This window comes from Giraffa tippelskirchi, chromosome 8 (assembly GCF_054371585.1).
Source record: "Giraffa tippelskirchi isolate mGirTip1 chromosome 8, T2T-mGirTip1v1.2.pri, whole genome shotgun sequence".
NCBI lineage: Eukaryota > Metazoa > Chordata > Mammalia > Artiodactyla > Giraffidae > Giraffa > Giraffa tippelskirchi.
The window spans coordinates 140,347,295-140,372,526 of record NC_137282.1 but is presented as its reverse complement, the minus strand read 5'-3'; the positions used below and the strand labels follow the sequence as shown (position 1 = coordinate 140,372,526).

At 44.7% G+C, this 25,232-nt stretch overlaps 1 protein-coding gene across 2 annotated transcripts in view; it reads right to left on the bottom strand.

Annotated features, from left to right (window-relative positions):
• The window catches only part of PAQR8 (progestin and adipoQ receptor family member 8), a 68,592-nt gene extending 43,744 nt beyond the window's left edge, over positions 1–24,848 (bottom strand). Inside the window, exon 1 of one of the 2 annotated variants that reach the window (XM_081517353.1) lies at positions 23,702–24,848. The gene's annotated coding sequence lies outside the window, so the exon portion shown is untranslated. Of the gene's footprint in view, positions 1–1,345; positions 1,503–23,701 lie in introns of those variants that run through there. The other variant, XM_081517350.1, reaches the window with a different exon arrangement.
• Positions 24,849–25,232: the final 384 nt, after the last annotated feature.

The following is a 25,232-nucleotide window of genomic DNA, read 5'->3' as shown; positions in this document are numbered from 1 at the left end:
GGGTGGGTCCAGGCTGTGGACATCTTAAGAGGGCAGTCAAGGGCAGTCCACCTTCCATGCAGGTAACTCCTATTCACTCCACTAAAGGGAGCCCTCACCAACAGAAGCAATCCAAAAGTATAATACTCGTGTTTACTAGACTGTGCAATGCAATGCAATCGTGGGCGGTTCTTGTGTATGTGTGTACGCTGGAACCTTCCTGATTTTCCTCCAGTTTTTACTCAGAAACAGCCTCTCACAAAGTACAAGAGGGGGAAGCAAGCAGCACATGTGGATCTAAAAATTATACACACTTTCATTATGAGTTACACACACACAGAGGTAGAGCTTACCTACACAATTTGAAAATTCACTCCAGAGCTATTCTGAGCTATAAGCCCAGACTCTTCTCATCGGATCCCTGGACAAAATCACTTCTAACCCAGCTCAGAAATATGAGATGCAACCCAAAGCCCGTCCAGTCCACGGGTCTCCCTTTTGTGAGTCTGTGCCTGAGGGCCCACAGGTGCTTAGGGCACTGCGGTGCCCGCACATGTCTGCCAGGTGCGCCCCTCTCTGGTCCCCCTGCCTAAGTTGCCAACACTGCCCGAGCTCGCTAGGTGGAGGGTCCCTACCCAACCCCATCCAGGGTGGCCCTTCTTGCTCCCTCGAGTGAGTGTCCTCTTGAGATGGCCATGATCCCGAGTGGGCTGCGTCCCCTAGGCCGAGATGTTCCCTGAGTGCCTGCCCTACAGCTCCGCCGGCCACCTCGGACCCCGCCGCGGCGTTCTAGCTCTCCAATCCCTCATCCTCCAGAACAGAACCCCAGGTTCTCCGCACAGCTCCGCTCCCCGCGCCCGCCTTCTCGGCGAATCCCCCTCCATCCTTCCCCGGAGAAGTCACTCGCGTCGCCCCACCCTCCCCGGTCCGGGGCTCCCCTCCCTGGGGCTTCTCTCCCGCCCCGCCCTCCTCGGGCTTCCTCTCTCTGCACTCCCTTCCCGGGTTCTGCTCCCCTCCGCCCTGCGGAGGGCGCCCCGAGAAGGCCGGCTGGGCAGCCCTCATTCCGCACCCCTGGGGACCTCTCCAACCTCAGGATCCTAACCCCGTAGTCCTCCAGGATCGGGTTTCGGGACGCCCCAACTTCGAGTTCCTGACCCTCTGCCTCGCCTTCAGGGCTCCTGGAAGCCCCAGCACCGGGGGCATGTTGACTCCCCGCCCCCGGGCTCCTCCTCTACCTCGCGATGCTCCTCCGGGAGCCCCCTCCGTCGCGATCTTGACATCCCGGTGCTTGCGCCCGGGGGCTCCCCAACAGCCGGGTCCTGACCCGCCTCCCTCCCCGCACCGCGCCGCCAGCCCAGGGACTCACCGGCAGCGGCGGCCGAGCCCGTGCACGCAGCCCAGCCCGCACTCCTGGCCCAAGATCCCGCTCCCAGCTTCCTGCAGGCAGCGGGGACTGCGGCCAGCGCGGGTCGGAGGAGCGGCGGGGAAGAGGGGCCAGCCGGGGGCGGGTTCCGCCCGGCTCCGCCCCTTCCCGGCCCGGGGGCGGGATGCGCAAACCCGCGCACCCACCGCCGCCGCGGGTGCCGCCGGCGAGGAAGTTGAGTTACGCCTCTTCCTTCCAGCCGGGGGTCAGGCCCGCAAGGCCCCCTTTCGGCGGCTGAAGGCCCGAGGGGACAGGAGAAAAAGAGACTAGTCACCCGCTGTCCTGTTCTTTCCAGGGGTGGGGGTGGGGGGGCACTGCAGAAGTCTTTCCGGAGGGGCAAAAGCAACAACCTTCACCTTTTAAGACAGAATCCTATCTACTCTTAACCGCCCAAATCTGCACATTCAGGGTCATTATGCCCATGAAATCATGTTATGACTTTCCGAGGAGGGCGACACTTTCCCACCCCTGAGATCCATCCTCGAAGGACTCCCCTATGACTTACGCACCACACAAACACCCCTCTTACACTGACAGGCAGTCACCCACTTCTATACCCCCATCTCCTCTAGCAGGTTCCAATAAGCATGACCTACGTTCACAAGGGATGGAGTGGAGGTGGTCAGGAGAGGAATTTCCACGTTTGGTCCTCCCCAGACTTGCCCCCTCCCCGCATTGCTGTCCGTGTTTTACCATAAGGAAAATACACTTAAGATATTGGAGCACAGGGGAGCAGGGCGGTCCGGTGGTTAAGACTCCTTGCTCCCAATGCAGGGGGACGGGATACATCCCTGGTCAGGAAACTAGATCCCACATGCCACAGCTAAGACCTGGTGCAGCCAAAAAAAAAAAAAGAAGAAAGAAAAGATATAGGAGCACCAATTAACAAATCAAATTGGCTTTGCTGTTAAAAAAATCAGTCTTCATTATCATTATCTAGACAGAAAAATAGAGACTCATCAGATCCTGGGAAGATGCCTTGCACTAGTGTTACTTTAAGAGATTCCTTTAATTCACTGCATGACTCTGTTGAGACAGGCAGGCCCAACTCCTGTCTGTTGACACCTGGCACTTTTCCATTATATACCCTATGAAACCACCTATATGTGGAATCTAAAAAAAAACACAAAGTATTTGCAAAACAGAAACAGACTCACAGGCATAGAAAACAGACTTCTTCTGGATAGGCATATGGAATTAAGGGATTCAAACTACTATGTGTAAAAATAGATAAGCAATAAAGATATGCTGTATAGCACAGGAAATTATAGCCATTATCTTATAATAACTTCGAATAAATTCTGCAAAGATACTTAATCACTATGCTGTACACCTGAAACAAATGTAATATTCTAAATCAACTGTACTTCAATTTAAAAGATTGAGATAAAACTAAAAAGAAATAATAAAACTTGCTTTCCTAAATACACACAACATTAAAAACATTTTAATTGTGGTAAAATATGCATAATATCCCTGGAGGAGGGACTGGCAACCCACTCCAGTATTCTTGCCTGGAGAATTCCACAGGCAGAGGAACCTGGAGGGCTACAGTCCATAGGGTTGCAGAGTCAGACAGGACTGAATCGACTTAGCACCTCATACATAATATAAAATTAACCACCTTAATCATTTTTTTAAGATGTATAGTTCATTACTGTTAAGTACTTTCATATCTTTCATGCCTTTTAAAACTTCTTGGGGGACTTCTCTGGTGGTCCAGTAGTTAAGAATCCACCTTGCAATGCGGGGGCCTTGGGTTCAATACTTGGTTGGGGAAATAAGAGCCCGTATGCCATGGAGCAACTAAGCCCTCCAGCCACAGCTACTGAAGCCCCTGGACTCTGGAGTCTACGTATTCTTGAGGCTGAGCACCACAACTAGAGTCCACGCACTACAACGAAAGATCCCACACAGCCAGATAAATAAAATACATAAATACTAAAAAACTGCTTGCATCTCATACTGGCTCCTTTCATTTCCTGCTCTGAGATGATGTCTCACTTCGGTTTGGGCAGTACAAGTGACACTTTTGTAACTCTGGAAAAAAGAATGACCTTATTTTTGAATCATTATAAGAGGCTCTTGGATCTTTCATAAAAGGGATGACATAAAATTCATATTTTAAGCCAAGAAAACGTTAAGCATAAAACTTTTTCTCTGCCCTTTGGCCTCCTCTCTCCCCTCTACCATTCATTGTGAAATGGCATTCTGCATTAGCCAGACTGCCCAGTGGCAGAAATACCTGCTCAAACATAAAGATCAATTGTTCTTCTTTGGATGCCAACCACCTACGTCCTCAGAAGATAACATTCCTTTGTCAGTCCTTCAGGGGTCACCATGATCTACCACTCACCTCATACCTGCAGACATCTTTGGTGAACTTTGAGTATAATAACAACAAATCATTTCCCTTAAACATAGTGATGGATGCAAAACAGACTGGTCAGCGATCTGGGGAGATACCGGGCCACGCCTACTGGAAGCTCTTCACTTAAATGCTTATTTATGACCTTATCAATACTACTAACTATATTACTTGTATTCTGCCTATTGAGGAGCCTGGCGGGCTACAGTCCATGCGGTCCAAAGAGTCGGACACGGCTAAGTGACTTAGCACAGCACACTGTACAAGATGATTTTTTCTTGCATTACTAGATATGTAATGATGATTAGCTGACTTGAAACGACTGATCAAAGATACAGTTTTATAAGATCAATGATTATAATAATGTAACTCTAGATGTAGGGTGGGGCTTCCCATGGGGCGCTTGTTGTAAATAACAGGAGACATAAGAGATGTGTGTTTCATCCCTGGGTTGGGAGGATCCCCTGAAGAAGGGCATGGCAACCCACTCTAGTATTCTTGCCTGGAGAATCCCATGGAGAGAGGATCCTGGTTGGTTATAGTCCATAAGGTCACACAGAGTTGGACACGAGTGAAGTGACTTCACTCTTTGTGACCCCATAGACTCTGTGACCCCATAGACCAGGCTCCTCTGTCCATGAGATTCTCAGGCAAGAATACTGGAGTGGGTTGCCGTTCCCTTCTCCAGGGGATCTTTTCGACCTAGGGATTGAACTCATGTTTCTTATGTCTATTGCATTGGTAGATGAGTTCTTTACCACTAGTGCCACCCGGAAAAGCCCAATCTCTCTTCTAGGTAAATATTAATAGTTCCTGATTGAAGAGTTACCAATGGCAAACTGAAAAAAAATGATAAAGTGACCAAGCAGGAAAACTTCATGTTATTAATAAAATGATATGAATTGCTAAATCCCCAGCAATATTTGATGCGTACACATGTTTATTTTAACATTTGTTCTGAAATGAGACTTGAATGTATATAATTGGATTGTATATTATTGGATCATGGTAATTGAATGGCAAATTAACCTGTGGATATTAAAATATGAAGCCTTTTCTCACTCTTCAGCAGAAATTTGTAACTAAGGGGACTTCCCTGGTGGTCCAGTTGCTAAGACTCTGTGCTTCCAATGCAGGGGGCTCAGGTTTGATTCCTGGTCAGGGAACGAGATCCCACACGCCTCAACTAAAGATTCCTGCATGCCACAACTAAGACGTGGTGCAGCCAAATAAATAAATATTTAAAAAAGAAAGAAAGAAAGTTTCATCTGAGAAGGCTTAGAGTAAATGGCCCAGATGGTTCCCCTCTTCAAAGGTCCTGAAAATTGTGTTTCTTCCATTCACTTTGCTCCTAATTCTTAATCATTTTATCCTGGGATGGGAGGTAGGGGAGGGGGATGGGAAAGCCAGAACAATTGAACTTCAAAGACTGATTGTTAAAAATTTTGAGAAGTAAATGTTTTCCAGTCTATCCAACTCTGATTCAATCCAGACTGGGTTCTAAAGGAAGATTTTGGAGAGAAATTTCTCAGAACTTATGGCTAGAAAAGGAAAGCCATGTGAACTTACCCAGGATGGAAAACTGATGTTGAACCTTTGGACTTTGCCATTCCCTCGTTGGTGTGTTGCTAGGGAAGGTATTAATACACACCCTCTCATAGCTCATTTCGGTCAATCATCTATCATCTAAATTAGGCTGATGAGCAAAGCCATGCAGCATCCTCTGTTGAACAGCTGAGACTCAGAGTCCCCTGCCATGGCAGAGTGTTCAGTCCATAACATGTTAGCTGATTTCTGTCTAGAGGACTTATCCTGGCTCTCAGTTCCTGCAAATTGGATAAAAGATGAAAAGGGCAATCTTGGACAAACAGGGTAACAACCGCGTTATTCATACTTGATTCTGGCTTGGTTTCAGAGTTTTAATGATTTAATAAAGAAAAAAAAGTCAATACATCAATTGACTAGTTTAATTCAGCTGGTGTTTACTGAATCTCTTTTTACAGCTTAGTGGGAAGCTAGAGGGAAGAACTGACCTGTCCAGATGAGACTGGTATGGGGCAGATAATTTGGAATCTTCTTCATATTTATGCCTCTCTGAAAGAGTTCAGGGACCTGGGTGTTGGGCCAGGTTTAAAGCTTCCAGTTTGGTTGAAGGTGACCTTTGGTCTAATGAGACGTAGCATCTTTTTCTTTTTTTGAGACATAGCATCTTGAGCTGACTCCTTACTTTGCTACCTCATTTTGTAATTCCCTATCTACTTCTTTAGCACCTCCACTGGACTGTAAGTTTCTAGAGAAAAAGGTTTATGGACATGCTATTAATTGCCAAACTCATGTTACCTAACACAGTACAGGCTTGAAAAATATTGCTGAATAAGTGAACTAACATGCGTGCCACGTCGCTTCAGTCGTGTCCGACTCTATGGACCCCATGGACTTAACTTGCCCAACTTCCCTGTCCATGGGATTCTCCAGGCAAGAATCTTGGAATGGGATGCATTTCCCAACCCAGGAATGGAACCCATGTCTCTTATGTCTCCTGCACTGGCAGGTGGGTTCTTTACCACTAGAGCCACCTGGGAAGCCATATAACATGAATGCTTAGCATATCTGGAATTCAGACCATGATCATTTCCTCCAGAACCCTTAGAGGATGCTAAAACAATCTAGAAATGAACTAGAAGGGCAAGTGCCCCAGGCATGAAAAAAATAGAGGAGAAACATGTTCCTATCTAGGAGAGAGGGAGAAAGAAGGACAAAGGATGAACAGTTAATTCTGAATCCTTAGTAGGATGTGCTACAGAAAAGACAGCTCTTTTTTTTTTAAGTGTCGAATGGAATTGAAGTAAAGTGAGATGTAGGCATGGAGCCTTTGGAAGGAACATCCAGAAGAATTCCAACTAAAGCAAAAATCTCCTCCTTCGTCCGCCTCCCAACTAAGTTGAATTTCTCTCATTATCCTTCCCACCAGCCTGGAATCCTTCAGCTCCAAGGCCAACAGGGAGGAACCCGAAAGCCACTCAGGTGCAGGACCCAATTTTATCAAGTTGGGTCTCCAAATACTCATGAGAGACTACAAGAATGATGGAGTCTTGGTAATGCCAACCAAAATTTCTAGCAGGAAATTTACAAGGCAAGTGGTGCATGGGGTTAGATATAATGACTGAGGGAGGCCTGACCAAATTAACTATGGTCCATGCATGAGAAAGAATACTGCACAGTCTTCAAAAATTGCAGAGACATCAGAGAAACATGTGTCTGCAGTTCTGTGGCTTAGTAAAACAGAACAGGTTATAATGCAATATGATCCTTTTTTTAAAAAAAGAAAAATATGGACTACAAAAGGGAAAAAGAAAAGAAAATGAAAGTTGTACCCTCATAATGGGGCTTCTGCAGTGGCTAAGATGGTACAGAATCTGCCTCCAATTTGGGAGACCCAGGTTTGATCCCTGGGTCGGGAAGATCTCCTGGAGAAGGGAATGGCAACCCACTCCAGTATTCTTGCCTGGAGAATCCCATGGACAGAGGAGGCTGGTAGGTTACAGTCTATGGGGTCACAAAGAGTCGACACGACTGAGTGACTAATACTTTAAAACTTTCAATCAGTGGAGCTTCCCAAGTAGCTCAGTGGTAAAGAATCCACCTGCCAATGAGGGAGATGCAGGTTCGATCCCTGGGTCCGGAAGATCCCCTGGAGAAGGAACTGGTAACTCACTCCAGTATCTCACCTGGAAAATCCCCTGAACAGAGGAGCCTGGAGGGCTACACACCATGGGGTCACAGAGATTGGACACAACTGAGCGACTGAACAGCAACAAAAACCCTCATAATGATTTTTCTGAATGGTTATTTTGCCAGAAAACTTAAATTTCCTTTTCACAGTTTTTAATATTTTTTGAAAATAGCCTCAATAAAATAAATACACAGATGAATGGCTGTTGCTCATTGTTCTGGAGCTAAGTATAATGCTCATGGGCTATAATTTATAGTAGGTTATTACAGAACGGAAATATAATAAAGTTAATTATAGCAATTGTACGGTGCTTTGTGGGCACTGTGCTTCTGAGCTTATAACAACAACAAACAAGAATCTTTATTCTCTTTTTAAAATAGATGTTAAAAGAGGTAACCTGCTCAAGGCAGTCATAAACCATGTCAGAATCACTCCCTCATCAGTGGTAACACAGGAACAGGCAGCAGGGAGGTCAGTCTCTTCGAGCTCAGATTCCAGGAACCCGAGGTTCTTGCGGGGAACACAAGTGCAATGGGCAATGTGTCCCTTCTCTTCACAGCCACTAACAGGCAGGACTGTCTCTTCTGACCAGCTCCTTTGGATCCCTTCCTCCTGCACTCCCTTTTAATAGTGCATTCAACATCTCTTGTCCCACCATTAAATCAGGGCTGGAGGACAATGGTGCCAACTGATTCAATTTTACTGAGATTGAGTCCAGTAAACTTTGCAGCTAGATGAGACTTGGCTGTTTTAAGTCTTTCTCTCCCATCATTCTCTCTCTCTTCTCTTTAGACAAATCCAATTAGCCCAACCCTTCTACATTTCCGAGAAGGGGGCCAGCAAATTGTTTAGGTGAGAAGGGAAGCACCTTATTAGGATGCCCTGAGGATACTGAATAAGATTTAGTCTGGGTCAAAGGGATGCGTGGCTATTTTTCAATATGCAGCATTCTATTCTTAATTCCTTCAACTATTCAGAAATGATTTGTTGAAAATGACCTAGGCATTAAGCACTTTGGTAAGAGCTAAAGATAAAGAGATGAGTGTGATACAGCCGTCACACTCCACTTAGCAGTGAGGACACACTTAAACCAATAATTGCCCTCCAACATTACAAAGGCTGTAAGAGAGGTACCCTGAATGTTATGGAAAAAGCAGAAGACAGACACCTAGCCCCCAGTCACCTAACTTTTTGTGTTAAGAGGGTCAGTAAAAGCTCCAAGGTGAACCATGAAATATGAGGTTGAATAAACTGGTAAGACGGGACAGAAGCATTCCAGCCTAAGGGTACAGCAGGTGGGAGAGCACAGAGGCTCAACAGCCTGACTATTGAGGGAATGGCAATGGTTAGTGTGTAGGCACACATGGGTGCAACCCCTGCTCACACTTCTCAATGGAAGGATGTGATGGTACCATCCATAGTACCATCGTTCATCTGGTGTTACCATAACAACCAAGTAGTTTTTTATTGTTTGTAGCTATCAGCACGGGCTTCCCAGGTGATGCTAGTGGTAAATAACCCACTTGCCAATAAGAGACATGGCTTCGATCCCTGGGTTGGGAAGACATCCTGGAGGAGGACATGGCAACCTACTCCAGTATTCTTGCCTGGAGGATCCCATGGACAGAGAAGCCTGGCAGGTTATTGTCCGTAGGGTCACAAAGAGTCGGACATGACTGAACCGACTTAGCATGCACGCACAGCTATCAGCACATATGGGGTATGAAAGAAAGTAGAAGCAGTTCTTTGTTTTGGGCATGTTCCAACTTGTATAAAACCCTCAGAGGAAGAGACGCTGGGGGGCAGCTCTTCTTACCCAACCAGTTCCTCTAAGTCACATCACAAGACTCTGTCAGCATGCCCAGCAGCAACATGGTCCACACCCAGAGGAAGCAGGGGCGGGAGCCATCTCTCCTTTCCGGTACTCTCTGTCTCTTCTCTTCTGCCTCATTTCTTTGGTCCATTTAAACTCTTTTGTTCCCTCCTCTCTCTGCATTGCCCAGAGTCCCTCTTCTTCTTGCACAGAGGCTTAGGGAGGTTGTCAATCACTCAGTTCCATCCACTTCTGCTGCTGGACTGAATGAGGGCTTCAGTCAAGCGGGTGGCAAACAGAGGCCATGAATGGGCCTCAGGGTCAAATATCTGAAAGATCTTCAGAACTTTAATGTGGCCTTAGTTCAGCTACCTGGCAACAAAGCACTGGTGAATTTTAAAATGAAGTCTGTCAATGCGTCTGCCTTGGGAAGCATGCTCAACTTGGTGTTGAGTAGACTATGGGGATTGGGAGAAACTGGAGAAAGAAAATCCATCCTCTGACCACATGGGAGAAGCCATGGTGGTGAGATTGAAGAGGTAAGCAGGGGTCATTTTATGAAGGACATGGTATGTCCTGGGAAGGAATTTGAACTACACAATGATTCTCCATCCGAGTTAGGAAGAGGGCCAACCCCCGTCATCAGTCACTGCAGCCCCTCTTCTGGTGGGAGCATATTATAGCCTTCAGGTGTGTTGGAACATTATAGGAGACAAAAATATTATAAACAAGGAAATCGCGTGAGGAAGTGTTTTGTTTTTGAATGGTCTTTCTAGCAGCAGGGTGGGAGAAGGATTTGAGACGGGAGAAGGATTTGAGACTAGAAAGGCTGGTGGTGTGAGAAATTGGGACAAGGAGACCAGTTAGGAAGCAACTGAGGTCATGTAGACGGGCTTGAAGGAAGACAAGAGTATTTTGAATGAGGAGCAAACACCACATTCGAGAGGTATTTAGGAGGCAAAATCAATAGCATTTGGTGAATAATCACAGGTAGGAGTTGGCTCCCTGTATCCCCCAGGCCACTGTTCTCATCTCACTGTGTCTGAATGATTGATCTATCTTCCATGGTCCTCCACAAGGGCTGGAACCATGTGTGTCTTGTTCCCAGCTACATGTCCAGCACAAGCCTGTGCCTGATGTGTGACAGGTCTTTAAAGATGATTTGCTGAATGGATGAACAAATGATTGAATGACATAAAGAATGACTCACACATGGATGCCTTACATGACTGAATGGTCAGCGAACCCACCAACTGAAGGAGGAAATACAGGAAGGAGAGAAAGTTAGGGCCAACATTGCCATTTTATTTTCATTATGTTGGGTTTTTGAGGTACCTGTGGGGAAGCTCCAGGAAGGTTTCAGCTGCAGGGGAGTCCTAGGCTGGTGTAACAGATTAGGGAACTGTCAGTGAATAAAAGAAACATTCACATCTAAGTGTAGAAGCAAAGAGGAGAAAGAAACTTTTTCTAACTAGAAGGCTGATTTTTTTTAATGTGTCTTTGCTATTGTTTTTGTTTTGTTGAGATATAACTCACATACCATAAAATCCACCCATTTGAAGTATAGTTATAGTCTTTTGTATACTCACAAGGTTGTGCAATAGTCCCAACTAACTCCAGAACATTTTCCTCATCCTCAAAAGAAATCCTGTACATGTTAGGAGTTACTCCCCATTCCCTCTTCCCTTCAGCCCTGGGCAACCACCAATTCTTTTTTGGTTTCTACGAGTTTTCCTACTGTGGTTATTTCATGTAAGTGAAATCATACAATATGTGACTTTGTATCTGGCTTCTTTAATTCAGCACAATGTTTTCAAGGTTCATCCATATTGTGGCATGTGTCACGTTCCGGAGGCTGGTGTTTAAGCTTGAGCAAAGTTTCTTGCAGCCCCATCCTTGATTTTGAAAAAGCTTTTGGACCTTTTGAATACATCCTTCAAAGTCCAGGTGATGGGTCCCTTCATTAATCCACAGAATTTAGAAAATCTTTACATTGAGAGGAGACATAGATAGCATTCTCAGCCACTCCCTATCAGTGTCCCTGCCTCTCCAGTCCACAGGGAGCTCTTCTCCCACTGACTCACAGGGCACTCTCTGGGAGCCCTCTATAATCAGTGCCTGGTTCTGTAAATTCTTCCTGTCTCACTTCTCCAATCAGAGTGAAAGCTCCTGGAGGCAGAGGGCAGGGAGTGTTCTGTGCTGTATTTTTCTTTTATTGTTTGCAGCATTTAGCACACAGTTGTGCTGATAGAAACCAAAATAGCACTTAAATAATCCCTCTAATTGCTAAAAAAAAAAGTTTTCAAGAACACTCTGCTTTTAACATGGGCTTTGACTGTTTTTTCATAGACTCTGGACAGACCACTCTTAGATTAAAAGCCCAGTTCATGATTATTTTCCATCTGCTGGGAACTGGTCCTCTTCTTTTCCCATTCCAGACTAGACTGGTCCAGCTGCACTGGTTTTTAGGGCTGGTGTCCATTCTCAGTGATTGAAGCTCATCTCACACCAGTTGTTAAGTATTTTCAACATCGTTTCTGCACTACCACCCACATTGACAGTAATAGGCTCCCAGCAGCTACTTTTTTTTTTTTCCAATATGACAAAACCATCCCAGTCACAGGTAGATGGTCAGGAAAAGGAACCTGACCCAAGCTTTGCCAGTTAGACTCCTTTCAAGAGGAATTTGGATCTGGTTCATTTTGAGTCTGTGTGATATTTAGAACAACAACAAAAGGTAAATTTAGGAGCATATAGACTGGAAAACCAGACAAAGACAGTCTGAACAGATGCAAGAGAAAACAAACCAGTGAGGGAGTCCTACAGAGAAGAGCCCACAAGAGAAGGACCTAGAGTATTGCTGCCACACAAGCCCCTGGCTCTAGTTCATTCTTGCAGGCTGGTTGCATCTTTGCCCTTGGGTTCCCTTAAACGTCTGTGTGTCTTTATGTGTTGAGTTAATTTACTGAGGTACTATTATTCTTGTTTGGGGGTAGGGAAACCAGAAAGGATAAGAGCTTGTGTTTTATTCTTTTATTTATTCTCTCCCCCTACACCCTCCATCCCACCAACTCCCACCCTTTCAGGCAGGCCTATGATCAGCTGGCATGTACCTTTGTGGCTCTAGCAGCTGTTAGATATTTTTAATATCATCTTTGCTTTTCAAACCCACATTCCTGCACCTACACACACCCTATCCTTCAGTTCCTCCAAGCACAAAGGGATGGAGGATCCAAACTAGGTTTCTGTTTGAATCAAAGAAAATTTACTAAGTTTCCATCTGTTACACACTGGTGTTTTGATAAATATCTCTTTTTAGCTTTTGCTAGCTCGTGCGAATTTCTGTTCAATTCAGTTCAGTCATTCAGTCGTGCATGACTCTTTGAGACCCCATGGACAGCAGCACACCAGGGTTCCCTGTCCATCACCAACTCCCGGAGCTTACTCAAACTCACGTCCTTCGAGTCGGTGATGCCATCCAACCATCTCATCCTCTGTCGTCCCCTTCTCTTGTCTTCACTTTTGTAAGACCTCCAAGAAATGAAGGTCATGAATTTCTGTTATTGGTCACAAAAAAGAGTTCTAAATTGAGAATGATTTTAATACAGACATTAGGAATAGAATTGGAAGAGACTTTAGGAAGCACTCCATGATTTGATGGATGAGAATACTCAGGTCCATAAAGCTAAAGAAATGTGAGTGATATCACACGGGTGTGCCTGAGTGGAGGCTGTGGCCTCATTTTCCCTTCAGCTGTCTTTTGCAAAAGACAACTGAAGTTGTCTTTTGCTTTGGCATTCTCTCTCCTTCTCGATCTCACACCTGTGGTTTCAGGCAAATATGACAGATACATTATTTAATGATGAGAGAAATATTAATTAATGCTTATACTACTTACCCTAATAAATATCACTCATAGGGAGATATAACTGCATTTTAGGGGGTGCACAGCCACTTTGAATCTATCTGTCGAATTGCTAGGAAATTTGAGTCTTGCTGACAACCAAGAATTGATGCACACTGTGGAAAGGTGGTTTAATACTATAACAATCAAATCAAGGCAACATTGAACTGGTTTTAAGGGGTTTTCCTGCCTCGCTTTGCCGACTGCCAAGCCCTCTGAGCCTCTCCATCTGATAACTCCACACCCAGCAACTGTCTCCTTTTTTCACTATGATTTCCATTTCTACTTTCTGCAGCCTCTGTTTTAGTCTAAGCTCATCAGAGGAAAGTGAGGAAACCTAGAATATTTCGTGTCATCTATCACTGGCTGTGACACAGTTCTTTGATTGGCTGAGTCCCAGCCAGGCTACAGGTAGCATATGGAATACCAAACACAGTATAGTGTCTGAGGTCTAGCCAGGTGCTCTGAGCATGCCAAGGTGAAACACAATTACAGCCTGTAGACACTCCCCATGTCTGCCAGGATGGAGTACCTCTCACCTAACAGCATATCTAAAATAGCAAACCAGATGGACTCACAAGGTTTAGTTGACCCCCTCAAGGTAAAGATCCTGTATTTTGACCCCACTTGTGTTACAACGTTCAGTGCAACTGTAAGTACATCATTTAAATCTTCGGTTTCAGTTTGTTTATTCAAACGACACCATTAACTTACTTCTGAGTCCCTGTTCTTCAGAATCTCATAGCTTTGTCTACACTATGTATTTTGTTAAATACTTTTTTATTTGTCACCAAAAGAATTCTATTTAGCCTAGGCTATAAATTGTCCACCCTGTTATAAATTGTCCACCCTAGCCTATAAATTTCTTAAAAGCAAATACTATCAAATTTTTGTACACTGTCAAAAAATGAAAGCATTTAAGAATCAAGTAAAAAAAAAAAAAGAATCAAGTAAAATCTTGAGTAGACTATTTCCTATTTTTTTTTTTTTTTTGCCACGTGGCATAGCTTATAGGATCTTAGTTCCCCAACCAGGGATCAAACCCTGGCCCTATGAAATCGCTGAGTCTCAATTACTGAATCACCAGGGAATTCCCTAGCACTACTTCTTAATGATACCTCAACTCAATTTAGCAACAATATATCAAATCCCTTCTGTATTGGTGATGGTCTCTACCGGCATCTTTTCCTTCAGAAGCTCAGCCTCCCTCAAATGGCGGTGCTGACAATCACATTCCTTCCCTTTTCCTGGCCTGTGGGTCAGGAATGGATCCAGACTGGCCAATCAGAGTTTCCTAACCCCTTGGCAGCAGGGATGAATATATAACCCAAAATGGACCATTGGGTGTTGTTTCTGGGACGAGCAAGAATCACTAATAAAGAGACACACTTTTTTCCTGCATCATCTGCTTATCGAGGACCATGTAAACCTAATGCTGCCATTGGGATAATCACCACCATTTTGAAAGACTTTGCCTGAGAGTGATGCAACTTAAAGAAAATCTGCTGGACTTGGCTCTGGAAAAACTTCTATTAGTACAGGACAAAGTCAGGATCCCTTTTATTTTCCTCTCTTCTGACCTGAATGCATGTGTTATGGTTGGAGCTGAAGCAGCCACCTTGAGACCGTGTCGGAAAGACAAAGAGCATCATAACGACATCAGTCTTCTCATCTTCAAGCCACCCAAACAGTAACTAGCAACTACCTTACTGTAATCAGGGGTTGGAAAACTACAGCCCTCATGCCAACTTCGTGTTCCTGTGTCTCCGAGGCACCATGAACTGTGTGGAGACCAAGCCAGGGCATCCTTCTCTGCTCTTAGTCCCTCATCTGCCCTCCTCATGGTATGGAACATCTCGAATCTCCTATACCTACAAAGACTGTAGCTCAAGGCAGTGAAGCAATCTCATTTCTCACTCTTGTGACAAAAGGAACATTTTTACTACAACCAGCATTTTTAAAAAGAATGAATGGAATATAAAAGAAAAAGTAATGTATTATACATAGTAATGGTAAGTATTGTTTTGTAAAACTTGTCTTTAGTTATATGTGTGTATATACATATATTATAGGGTTATAATGTAATAAATACACATATATATTCACTTAGATTATATATACTATATAATTATAAATTATATTATATTATACATATGATGCATATTTTATGATATATTATGTATAATGAATACACTATATATTAGTGTATATATACAAGCATAATTAGTATATATAAGATATAATACGTGGTTATACATTATATGATATATAAAGATATGTATAATATGTGCATTTTAAACATTTTGAGTATATATATAAACATACATATAACTAAAACAAATGTTTTACAAAACAATATTTACCCTTACTGTGCATAATACACTATATTCTCTTCTTTTTATATATTCTATATTTTATATATAGTTGGTAGTATTATATATTATAATATTTCTTACTATGGGTGATGATAAAAAGTGAAGAGTTTAAGAAACTGTAATGGTGAAAAGTTGGCTGGGGCTAGACTGTGCATGTCAGTCTGAGGAATTCTGGCTTAAAGCTGCTTTCTATGTGGCACCCTGGGGACTTTTCAGGAAGGAGATGGTGTAACCAGATACATGGAAACAAAGAGTTTGAGGGGGAGAGAGACCCCTTGGTGGGCAGTGAATTCCAAAAGGATACTGCAGGTACCAAAAGGCAGAAAAGAGTGTAGAAGTTGAGGTTCTTTCTGTGATGGTGATAGAAATTCAACTCAGAGAAGCTGGGTCTATTTATTGCTGGCACAGCTGAGAAGAACATGAGGGTATTTCAGAGAATTAAATGTTATAAGCTGCAGGAAAGCAGAGCTTTGGTGACTCCTCGTGTGGGGACTCCTTGCTGTTAAGCCTCTCCTTCTCTCTCTCAGCTTGACCTCATTCTCCCCTGCCCTCGGAATGTGGTGGTGAAGACAGCTCCCAACAGGCTGGATTCATTTCCCTCTCCAGCTTAGCAAGCCTACAGGACTTTGTCCAGAATCAGGTCATCGATCCCAGTAAATGACTCTGAGAGGCTCTGCTTTGGTCGCCTGCCAATTCCTTGTTTGAACCTATTACAAGATTTCAGTTGGAGGGCTTTGGGCTGGGAGCTGTAGAATATCCATTTTTAGGTGGCTTAACTATTGAGGATAATATAATATTTTACTTACATGAAATTCTGAGGTAGGTTACCTTTGATTAAGTGATTATGATTAGTGATTCTATGATGTCAGGGTCCCAGGTGGGCTTCCCTGCTGTTCTCTGACTTTCTAAGAATCATCTCCTCGTATAACAAGCTCCAGGGCAGGGAGAAGCAAGTCCTTGACTTGAATCTATATTTAGGATGAAGAAAGCTTCCAGAAGTGCCCTCTCCAGTTTCATCGGTTAGGATTGTCACAGATGCACATTCAGTCAACCATTGCTGAGGCAAATGGAATACACAAGACCGGGTTAGACCAGTTGACCTATACCTTGAAGGGTTGGAGAGGGACCCATAAAGCACATGGGTGCTCACAACCTAAAACACAGTCAGTGTTCTGACAGAAAGAATATAGGGGGAAAATGGCTGATAAGCAACTAACGTATCTGCCACGCTACAGAGAATGGGATACTGTATTAGTTTTCTAGGGCTGCACGAAAATTTACCTCCAGGACTTTCGTGGTGGTCCAGTGGTTAAACTCCACCTGCCAGGGCAGGGGATGTGTGTTCGATCTCTGGCCTGGGAGGATGCCACATGCCTAGGGGCAACTAAGCCCATGCACTGCAACTACTGGAGCCCGTGTACCTAGAGCCTGTGCTCTGCAACAAGAGAAGTTGCCTCAATGAGAAGCCTGCACGCCACAACTAAAGAGGAGCCCCTGCTTGCTGCAACTAGAGAAAGCCTACGTGCAGCAATGAAGACTCATTGCAGCCATAAATGAATAAATAAAATAAAAAATTTACCACCAACGTAGTGGCTTAAAATAAGACACATGTCTTATCTTGCAGTTTCTATAGGTCAAGAGTTTGGGCAAAAGATCATCACTGGGTTCTTTGGAAATGTTCAGTCGAGGAGTCAGACAGCACTAGGTTCTCATCTAGAGGTTAAATTTGTGCAAGGTCTGCTTTTAAGCTCACTCAGGGTGAATGAGTGGCAAAATTTACATCTTGCTATTGTGGGACTAAGGTCCCTGCTTTCTAGCTGGCTACTGGCTGGAGGCTGCCTTCAGCTCCTAAAGGCCACAATATTCCTGTGAAGTGGGTTTCCCCAACATGGCCACTTAGTCATCAAGCCAGCCAGAAGAATCTCTAGAGCAAGTCTTATAGCAAGACAAGTCTTATGTAACATAATGAATACACAGGAGTCACAGCCCATAAACTTTGTCATAGTCTATTGGCTAGAAGCAAGTCACAGGTCCCACCCACACTCAAAGAGAGGGGGCCACCCAGGGGCATGAGCACAAGGAAGTGGGGACCATGAGAGGTTACCTCAGCATCTGTTTGCCATAGACATCATGAGTAGCCAGACCTGGGTCATGTACCCACTCAGTTACCAGAAGAAGGGGGATGGGAAAGCTTTCTGGGCTCTTTCGGTTCACATGAATATGAAAAAGATTCTGAAAATGGAATTGCTGAGATTTGGCAACCATTGAGTATGGCACAATGCTGCAGGAAATGGAAGAGAGACAAGTGACTCAGGACTTGACAGCCAGTGACTGGAAAGAGGATGGTGCTATGACTGAATCTGGGGACTCAGAACAAGAGAGAAGGAAGATAAAGAGATTCATCTGGAGTTCCTATAGGATATCCACACGGAATTGTGTATCCGGAGCTTAGGCAGATGTCTGAGACTCAGATTTCGATATCATCAACCTAGAAGAAGAGGATATGTACACATATGGGAATGGATGGGTCACAAACCAGGTTGGTGACAAGGTTCGCACACTTCCGTGCTAAAAGCCTTTCATATTTCCACTCACACTCCTTACGCTTGCAAAGTCTTTTGTGGTTTAGCTCATTTCTCTCTCTACACTTTTGATAGATCCTCTCCCTAGAACTCTACTGTACTATCTACAAGTCTCCAAAATACTCGGTGCTATTTTCTTTGAGCCTTTGCTTACTATTTTCCATTATGAGAAACATTTTTCATCCCTCCCCACCATCACTGCCTGGCTATGTATCCTTTGAGTCTCCATGTAGATTATACACCCCTGAAAAGCCTTCCACAATTCTCTGAGACGATTTACATGTTCCCTCTTTGTGCTTCCATAGCATGCTACACAACTCTGTTCTGGAGTACTAATGGCCTATTCTGTCATTATCTATTTACTTGTCTCTTTACTAGCTTACAGGCTTCTGGAAGGTAGAGATAGGTAGAGATAGGTAGAGATAGGTAGACAAGCTCACAATTGTCTCCAGTAATTAGCACGATCCTTAGCACAAAGAAAATGCTTGATAAGTATTTGTGGAATGAATGGGGAATGAATGTTAACAGATTTCTTTCTCAGTTAAAATCCCTTTGCTTATAAGTATCAGAAAACTCAGTACAAAAAGGGATTAATGTATAAGCAGAAAGGGGACTTGATGACTCATGTAAGTGAGAAAGTCCAGAAGTTATGCTGCTTTAGCTGTGATTTGATACAGTGGCCCAAATGATGCCACCAGGATGCAGGTTTTCTTTCCCCATCCTTTGGCTCCGCTTTCTCTGGTTATGGGGCTTCCCAGGTGGCACTAGTGGTAAAAACGATCAGCCTGCCAATGCAGGAGATACAAGAGATGTGGGTTTGATACCTAGGTCGGGAAGATCCCCTGGAGGAGGAAATGGCAACCCACTCCAATATTCTTGCCTGGAGAATCCCTTAGACTGAGGAGCCTGGTGGGCTACAGTCCATAGGGTCGCAAAGAGTTGGATATAACTGAAGTGACTTAGCACATATGCCTCTGGTTTTAGCTCCATTGATTGGCTAGGTCTCCTGCTTGGGAGCAGGATGACTGCATTTGCATCTGGTCTTAAATCTTCACACTTTCAAGCTCAGTGAGAAAAAAGGGCCCCACTCCCAGAAGCCCCAGTAGATCTCGAGGACCCTCAGTGATGCTTTGGAGTCTCTAGCCCATTCTTGAACCAATCACTGTTTGCCCAAGAGGACGCTAGACTCTGATTGACCAGGCTTGGGTCACTGACCATGCCTAGATCTGCTCCATTAAAACCACTCAGACAAGGGTAGGGGATATAAGGAGCTTGCAGAGGGGGGAGGTTGGGAAGGGACAGTCTCTCTGATCTTGTCCCAGAATTTTGGTGAGGGGACCCTCCCCCAAAACTAATTTCCATTAAACAATGACTGCGATTCAGGAGGAGAGGAAGATTAAAGACCCTGCAAAGAAATTTCAAGTAAGAAAGATAGGAAGAAAACTAAAAAGATTGTATAGGGTCATCAAAGGCAAATAGTCTAATATTTGTTTAGCATCTACCATGTGACAGAAACCCTTTCATAAAATATCTCATTTAATCCTCACAATAACCCAGACACATAGACTTTTCAAATTCCCAGTCGACAGAGTTTCAGGATAAACTGATCCCACAAGAGGGTTAGGATAAGTGAGTACTAAGGTGGGGATTGGACATTCGGAAATAGGAAGTCCCAGCTGACGTATCTGATGGTTATTTCTAAAGAGCTGGGAGGACCACAGGGGATGAGTAATGAATAGGTGGTTATTCTCCAAGGGAGTTTGATAATGAAAAGAAGGATAAAGGTGGCACCAGTATATATCTGTTTAAATGTGTCTCCCTGACCACAAAGTGGGCTCCTTAAAAGGCAAGGACCTTATCTGTTCCTTTGTCTCCAGCCTAGAAGAGGTCCTTGCCACAGTGTCCATCATCATGTATTTGTGAAGTTAACGAGTAAATGAATGATCAAAGGGAAAAAAACTGTATCCCAGGAGGAAAGGAAGACAAAGAAAGAAATATAGATGTAGGTTAGTTTGAAACATGTTTCTATGGCAAGTATAACGAGGTTGAGAAGGAAAGAGAAAGCTGATGAATGATGTAAAACTCCCTGTGAGGTTCAAACCCCAAGGAGGAATAAGCCTCAGATAAAGATTTCTATTTTCTTCCCTCAAGGCAAGAGGGAGGGCTATGATCTTCAAAGTTTCAAATTGGAGAGAAGGAAAACCAAATGCATTTGTATCTACTGCCCTCAGTGAAATAGTAAAGATGTTTACTTCTCTGGGCTTCCCAGGTGGCACTAGTGGTAAAGAACCCATCCGCCAATGCAGGAGATGTAAGAGATGGGAGTTCGATCCCTGGGTTGGGAAGATCCCCTGGAGGAGGGAACGGCAACCCACTCCAGTATTCTTGCCTGCAGAATACCATGGACAGAGGAGCCTGGAGGGCAGAGCCTGGAGGGCACCAGTCCATAGGATCGCAAAGAGTTGGACAAGACTGAAGTGACTTTGCACTCAAGCAGCTTACTTCTCTAACTCTGCTCAAGGTACTTTAAGGCAGCCCTAATATGGTAATTCATGTCTCACCCCCACAGTGCTAGGCATAGAATAGATGCTAAAACAAATGTATCATGACCTTGAGACTTCCCTGGTGGTCCAGTGGTTAAGAAGCCACCTTGTAATGCAAGTGACACAGGTTGGATCCCTGGTCAGGGAACTAAGATCCCAAGTTCTGCAGAGTAACTAAGCCCCTATGCCACAACTAGAGAGTCTGTACACCACAACAAAAAGATTCCACGTGACATGATGGAGATCCTGCGTGCTGCAACTAAGACCTGCGTGTGTGTGTGTGTGTATGTGTATATGTGTGTGCGGGCACATGCGTGTCCTCAGTTGTGTCTGACTCTTTGCAGCCCCATGGACTGTAGCTCACCGGGCTCCTCTGTTTGTGGAATTCTCCAGGCAAGAATACTGGAGTGGGTTGCCATTTCCTTGGATCTTTGGATCCATTTCCAAGATCCCACTCCAGGGGATCTTCCTGACCCAGGGATCAAACCCTCATCTGCTGCATCTCCTGCAATGGGAGGCAGATTCTTTTACCACTACTGCCACCTGAGAAGCCCAAACTAAGATCTCATGCAGTCAAATAAATAAATAAAATTATTTTTAAAACAATAAAACAAATGTATCAGTGAGTTGAGTAGAATAAAATCAAATTTTCTTCTACAAAAATTTGAGCAGAGCCTGCAGAAAGGACAGCCACAATATAATGCTGATTCGGTGGCTTGTAGGGACTTTGTAGATGGAAAAGAGGGAGGTAGGCAATACAATGTGTACATGTATCTGCTCTCCAGAATGTCTTTGCTGGGCAAATAGCTCCTTATCATTTTTTTTTTTCTTTTTTAAATACAAGCTTACACCCCGTTTCTTCAGAACACCTGGGCTTTGGCCATGATTATGAGGTTTAGCATTTGTAATCACAGGTCTGTCTTGGGAAATTATAGGATGTGAGGGCTCAGAGGTTAGCACTCAGGAGGGATTTACTAAGCCTCTCCTGGAACAATGCCAGGATGGTCCCTCTTAACAGACCAACTCAGCCATCATTGTCACCTATTCACAGGTGGCAGAACTGGTCACATTGCCTTTGCTCACACGCCCGTCCCCTAAAGGTCCCCAACGCCAGCCTAGTGAGTAAAGCCTAGGGCTGTCAGGTGCCTCCAGCTGCAGGGGGCAGCTTCACCTTGAACTCTAACACAGCTTTAAATGTTTCACTCCATAGAATGAGGTGACTGGGAAGATGGATGATTGCTGATTAGAGGAATGATGAATTGAAAAAATAAAATAATCCACAGTGAAAAACTCACTCCCCTGGCTGTGGTTAGTCTTTAATAGGTACAAGGGTAATGTAAATGGATGGAGTGGGGGTGGGATACGGGGTGGGGTGGTGACATCAGGAGGCCCCCTTTGGCCGTGTGTGGGCACCTTTGTGGATGTGTTCCCAGGAGGAGGAACAAGGAAAGGAGACTGGTTGTGGATAGTCAAGAGCAGGCTGGGCTGGGCAGGGAAGCAGGAAGGCTCTTGCCCAGCTCCAGGGATTTCTGCCCTCCCTGTTTGTACAAGCAGGTGCTTTACTTCCACGTAAGCTATTCTGGATTCTTACTTTGCAGAATTGGTATGTCCTTTCTGCAGAGGCCAGAAAACGGCAGGGAGGGGAGGGAAGTCTGGCATTGAAACCAGTCAGAATGAAGTTCTTGATGAATGACTCTTTTACCTAATTTCAAGCAAATATATTTGCTCCCTTTACCTGTCCACTTACCCAGCTCTACCAGGCAGGGTTCCTATCTGTACCAACAGATATATGTTCATCAACTGCCCCATTATAGTGGAAGGTCTATTATAATAACAGGGGCCATTCCTTGGAAAAACTGTACAATGATTGAAGTCCATCTCAGCTCCTCCTTCTCTCAGCCCTCCCCTCCCCACCGACTCCGTAGCACAGTCTATAATAGTTGTCAAGGACCTTGTCAATTTCTGTTTGAAGAGGTGACCTTTCTCATGGTCTAGGTTCATTCTAATAATAGACCTTATACTTCACTTTCCTGTACATTATCTCATTTGGCAGCAGCCCTATGAGGAAGGCATTCATGGTCATTATTTCCCAAAAGGTATTTCAGACAACTTATGAAATGAACTCTCATTTACTCTCCACTTCTTGCTTGCTTGACCCTGTGCCAAATGCCTTACATACCTTGATTAATCATCATGTCCACTCTCAGAGGCTGACAATATTATCCCTGTTTTACAGAGGAGAAAGCCAGGTGTAAGCAACTTGCCAAAGGCCATGGAGCCAACTACTGGCAAAACCAGGATTAGGGCCTGGGTCTGGCCAAGTCCAAGTTCTGTGTTTTTATCTTCTATGCCTTTCTGCCTATGCAGCAGGCAGGCTAGATATTAGTACAGGGGCTTCCCTGGTGGCTCAGCTGGTAAAGAATCTGCCTGCAGTGTGGGAGACCTGGGTTAAATCCCTGGGTTGAGAAGATACCCTGAAGAAGGGAAGAGCTACCCACTCCAGTATTCTGGCCTGGAGAATTCCATGGACTGTATAGTCCATGGGGTCACAAAGAGTCGGACACAACTGAGCGCCTTGCACTTTCACCTTTAAGGGATATTTTCCTCTTTCAAAAATGGAAGTTCTGAGACCTGTTTTATAGAACCCAGTAGAGCTGGAGCTAGAACCCTTTTAAATAAGTGGCACCAGAAGACAAGTTCCTCCATCAACAGGGACTGCACAGCCACATTGGATTTCCACAGTAATAAGCATAGAATAATCTCCTTGTACCTATCAGATCGTGCACAGGGAAGACCCCCTCCTACAGACAAGTTCCCTTCCAAGAGCGCTTTCCTAAGTCCGATACGTTCACAAGTCCACCAGTTAGTCTAGGTAACCAACTAACACAATCAGCCACAGTACTGTACTGTAATAGGTTTAAATACTTTTCACACAATACATAAAAAAAAAAATAAAGAAAATATTTTAAATCTTACAGTACCTTGAAAAGTACAGTAGTCCAGTACAACAGCTGGCACACACGGGCTGGCATCAAGTGAGCCGGAAAGAAGAGTTACTGATTGCAGGAGGGAGAGGAGGTGGGAGATGGTAGAGCTGAAGGATCATCAGCAATAAGAGACGGAGGGCAAGCAGCAATTTCACTCACATGTGACCTTGATGAAAAGCACCTTTGCATTTTTGAAAGTTCACAGCTTGAAGGTTCATATGTAGGGGACTCACAGTAGTAATACTTGACTATAACACCTCCCTCTTACTTCGTAAGTTGAGTCCAAACAAAATGGAAGAATTTCCAAAACCTCTGCAGCTGGCTGCCTCCCCTGCTATGATCCTGTCAAGATCACCTGTGACCACCTGGCTGTGTTATTTCTACTTTACATTTGTAGCTGTCTTGACCTCTCAGCAGCATCTAACTGCTGACCACCTATCAAAACTCTCCCTTCCCTTGATTTGGGGGCAGCAGTCTGTCTTGGTTTTAGTGCTCTATCTCTGGACTTTTGTTCTAAGTCTCTTTCAAAGGCTCAGGTTTCTGTGACCATCTCTGTGGTGGTTTATTAATAGTTGCAAAGGGCAGAACCCACCCTGGCTAGTTTAAGTGGAAAGGGATCATTACAAGGTATTCATTAGCTTATAGAATCCATGGGTGACTAAAGGCCCTAAGCTGAATTACCTGGAACAGAGACGCCCTTAGGGCCAAATTGTCACGGGAATTGCTGCTCCCACCACCATAAGGAAGTGCGTGCTGAACCGGGAGACTGCTGGGACGGCCGCCCACCTGAGACCTAGGGCCGCACCCTCAGCACCAGCCAAAGGGATGCTTCCACCCTGCCTGCACCCCACTCACTCCGCTCGGAAGCTGGCGTCATGTGAGGGTGTCTAATTGGCAGAAACCTAAATCACATCCTGGGAAACCCTAGCTGCCAGGAGTCTGGGGAATGACGTCTTTATCTTTCCAACTTTGCTGTACAGGAAGGCACGCTAAAAGGAGATCCAAATAGACACTGAGTCACATAGTCCCTTACATTTCGGGGTTCTTCAGACTTCTGTTCTTGTCCTTTTCTTTTCTGGTGCTGAGACTTGTCAGCTCATGGCGTCAAGCACCATCTGGGTTGTCTTTAACCCTGTGCTCCAGGCCTGAACGTCTAGCTGGCTACCCGACAGCTCCACTTCCTCTGAAGTCAGCAGCCTCCTTCTGTGTTTTCCAGGTCAACAAGTGGCACCACCACCCATCCAGTAATCCAAGCCAGGAACTGGGGACTTCACTCTGTCTCTCAGCTGCCTTGAGCAAACAGTTTTGGGGGGTAGGCAGTTGGTCTGTGAAATGGTTCTGGGGGGGGTAGGCAGTTGGTCTGTGTTTTCTAGTCTTCCATCAGTTAGGTGCGGCCATGTGACTGCATCCTGGTCAATGTGGTCCGAACACAGGTGATGTGAACAAAGTCCAGGTGAAACCCATGGAAACCTTTCACACAATATCTGCCAACTGAAGGGAGAGACCTTTAGAAACCTGGAGGAGG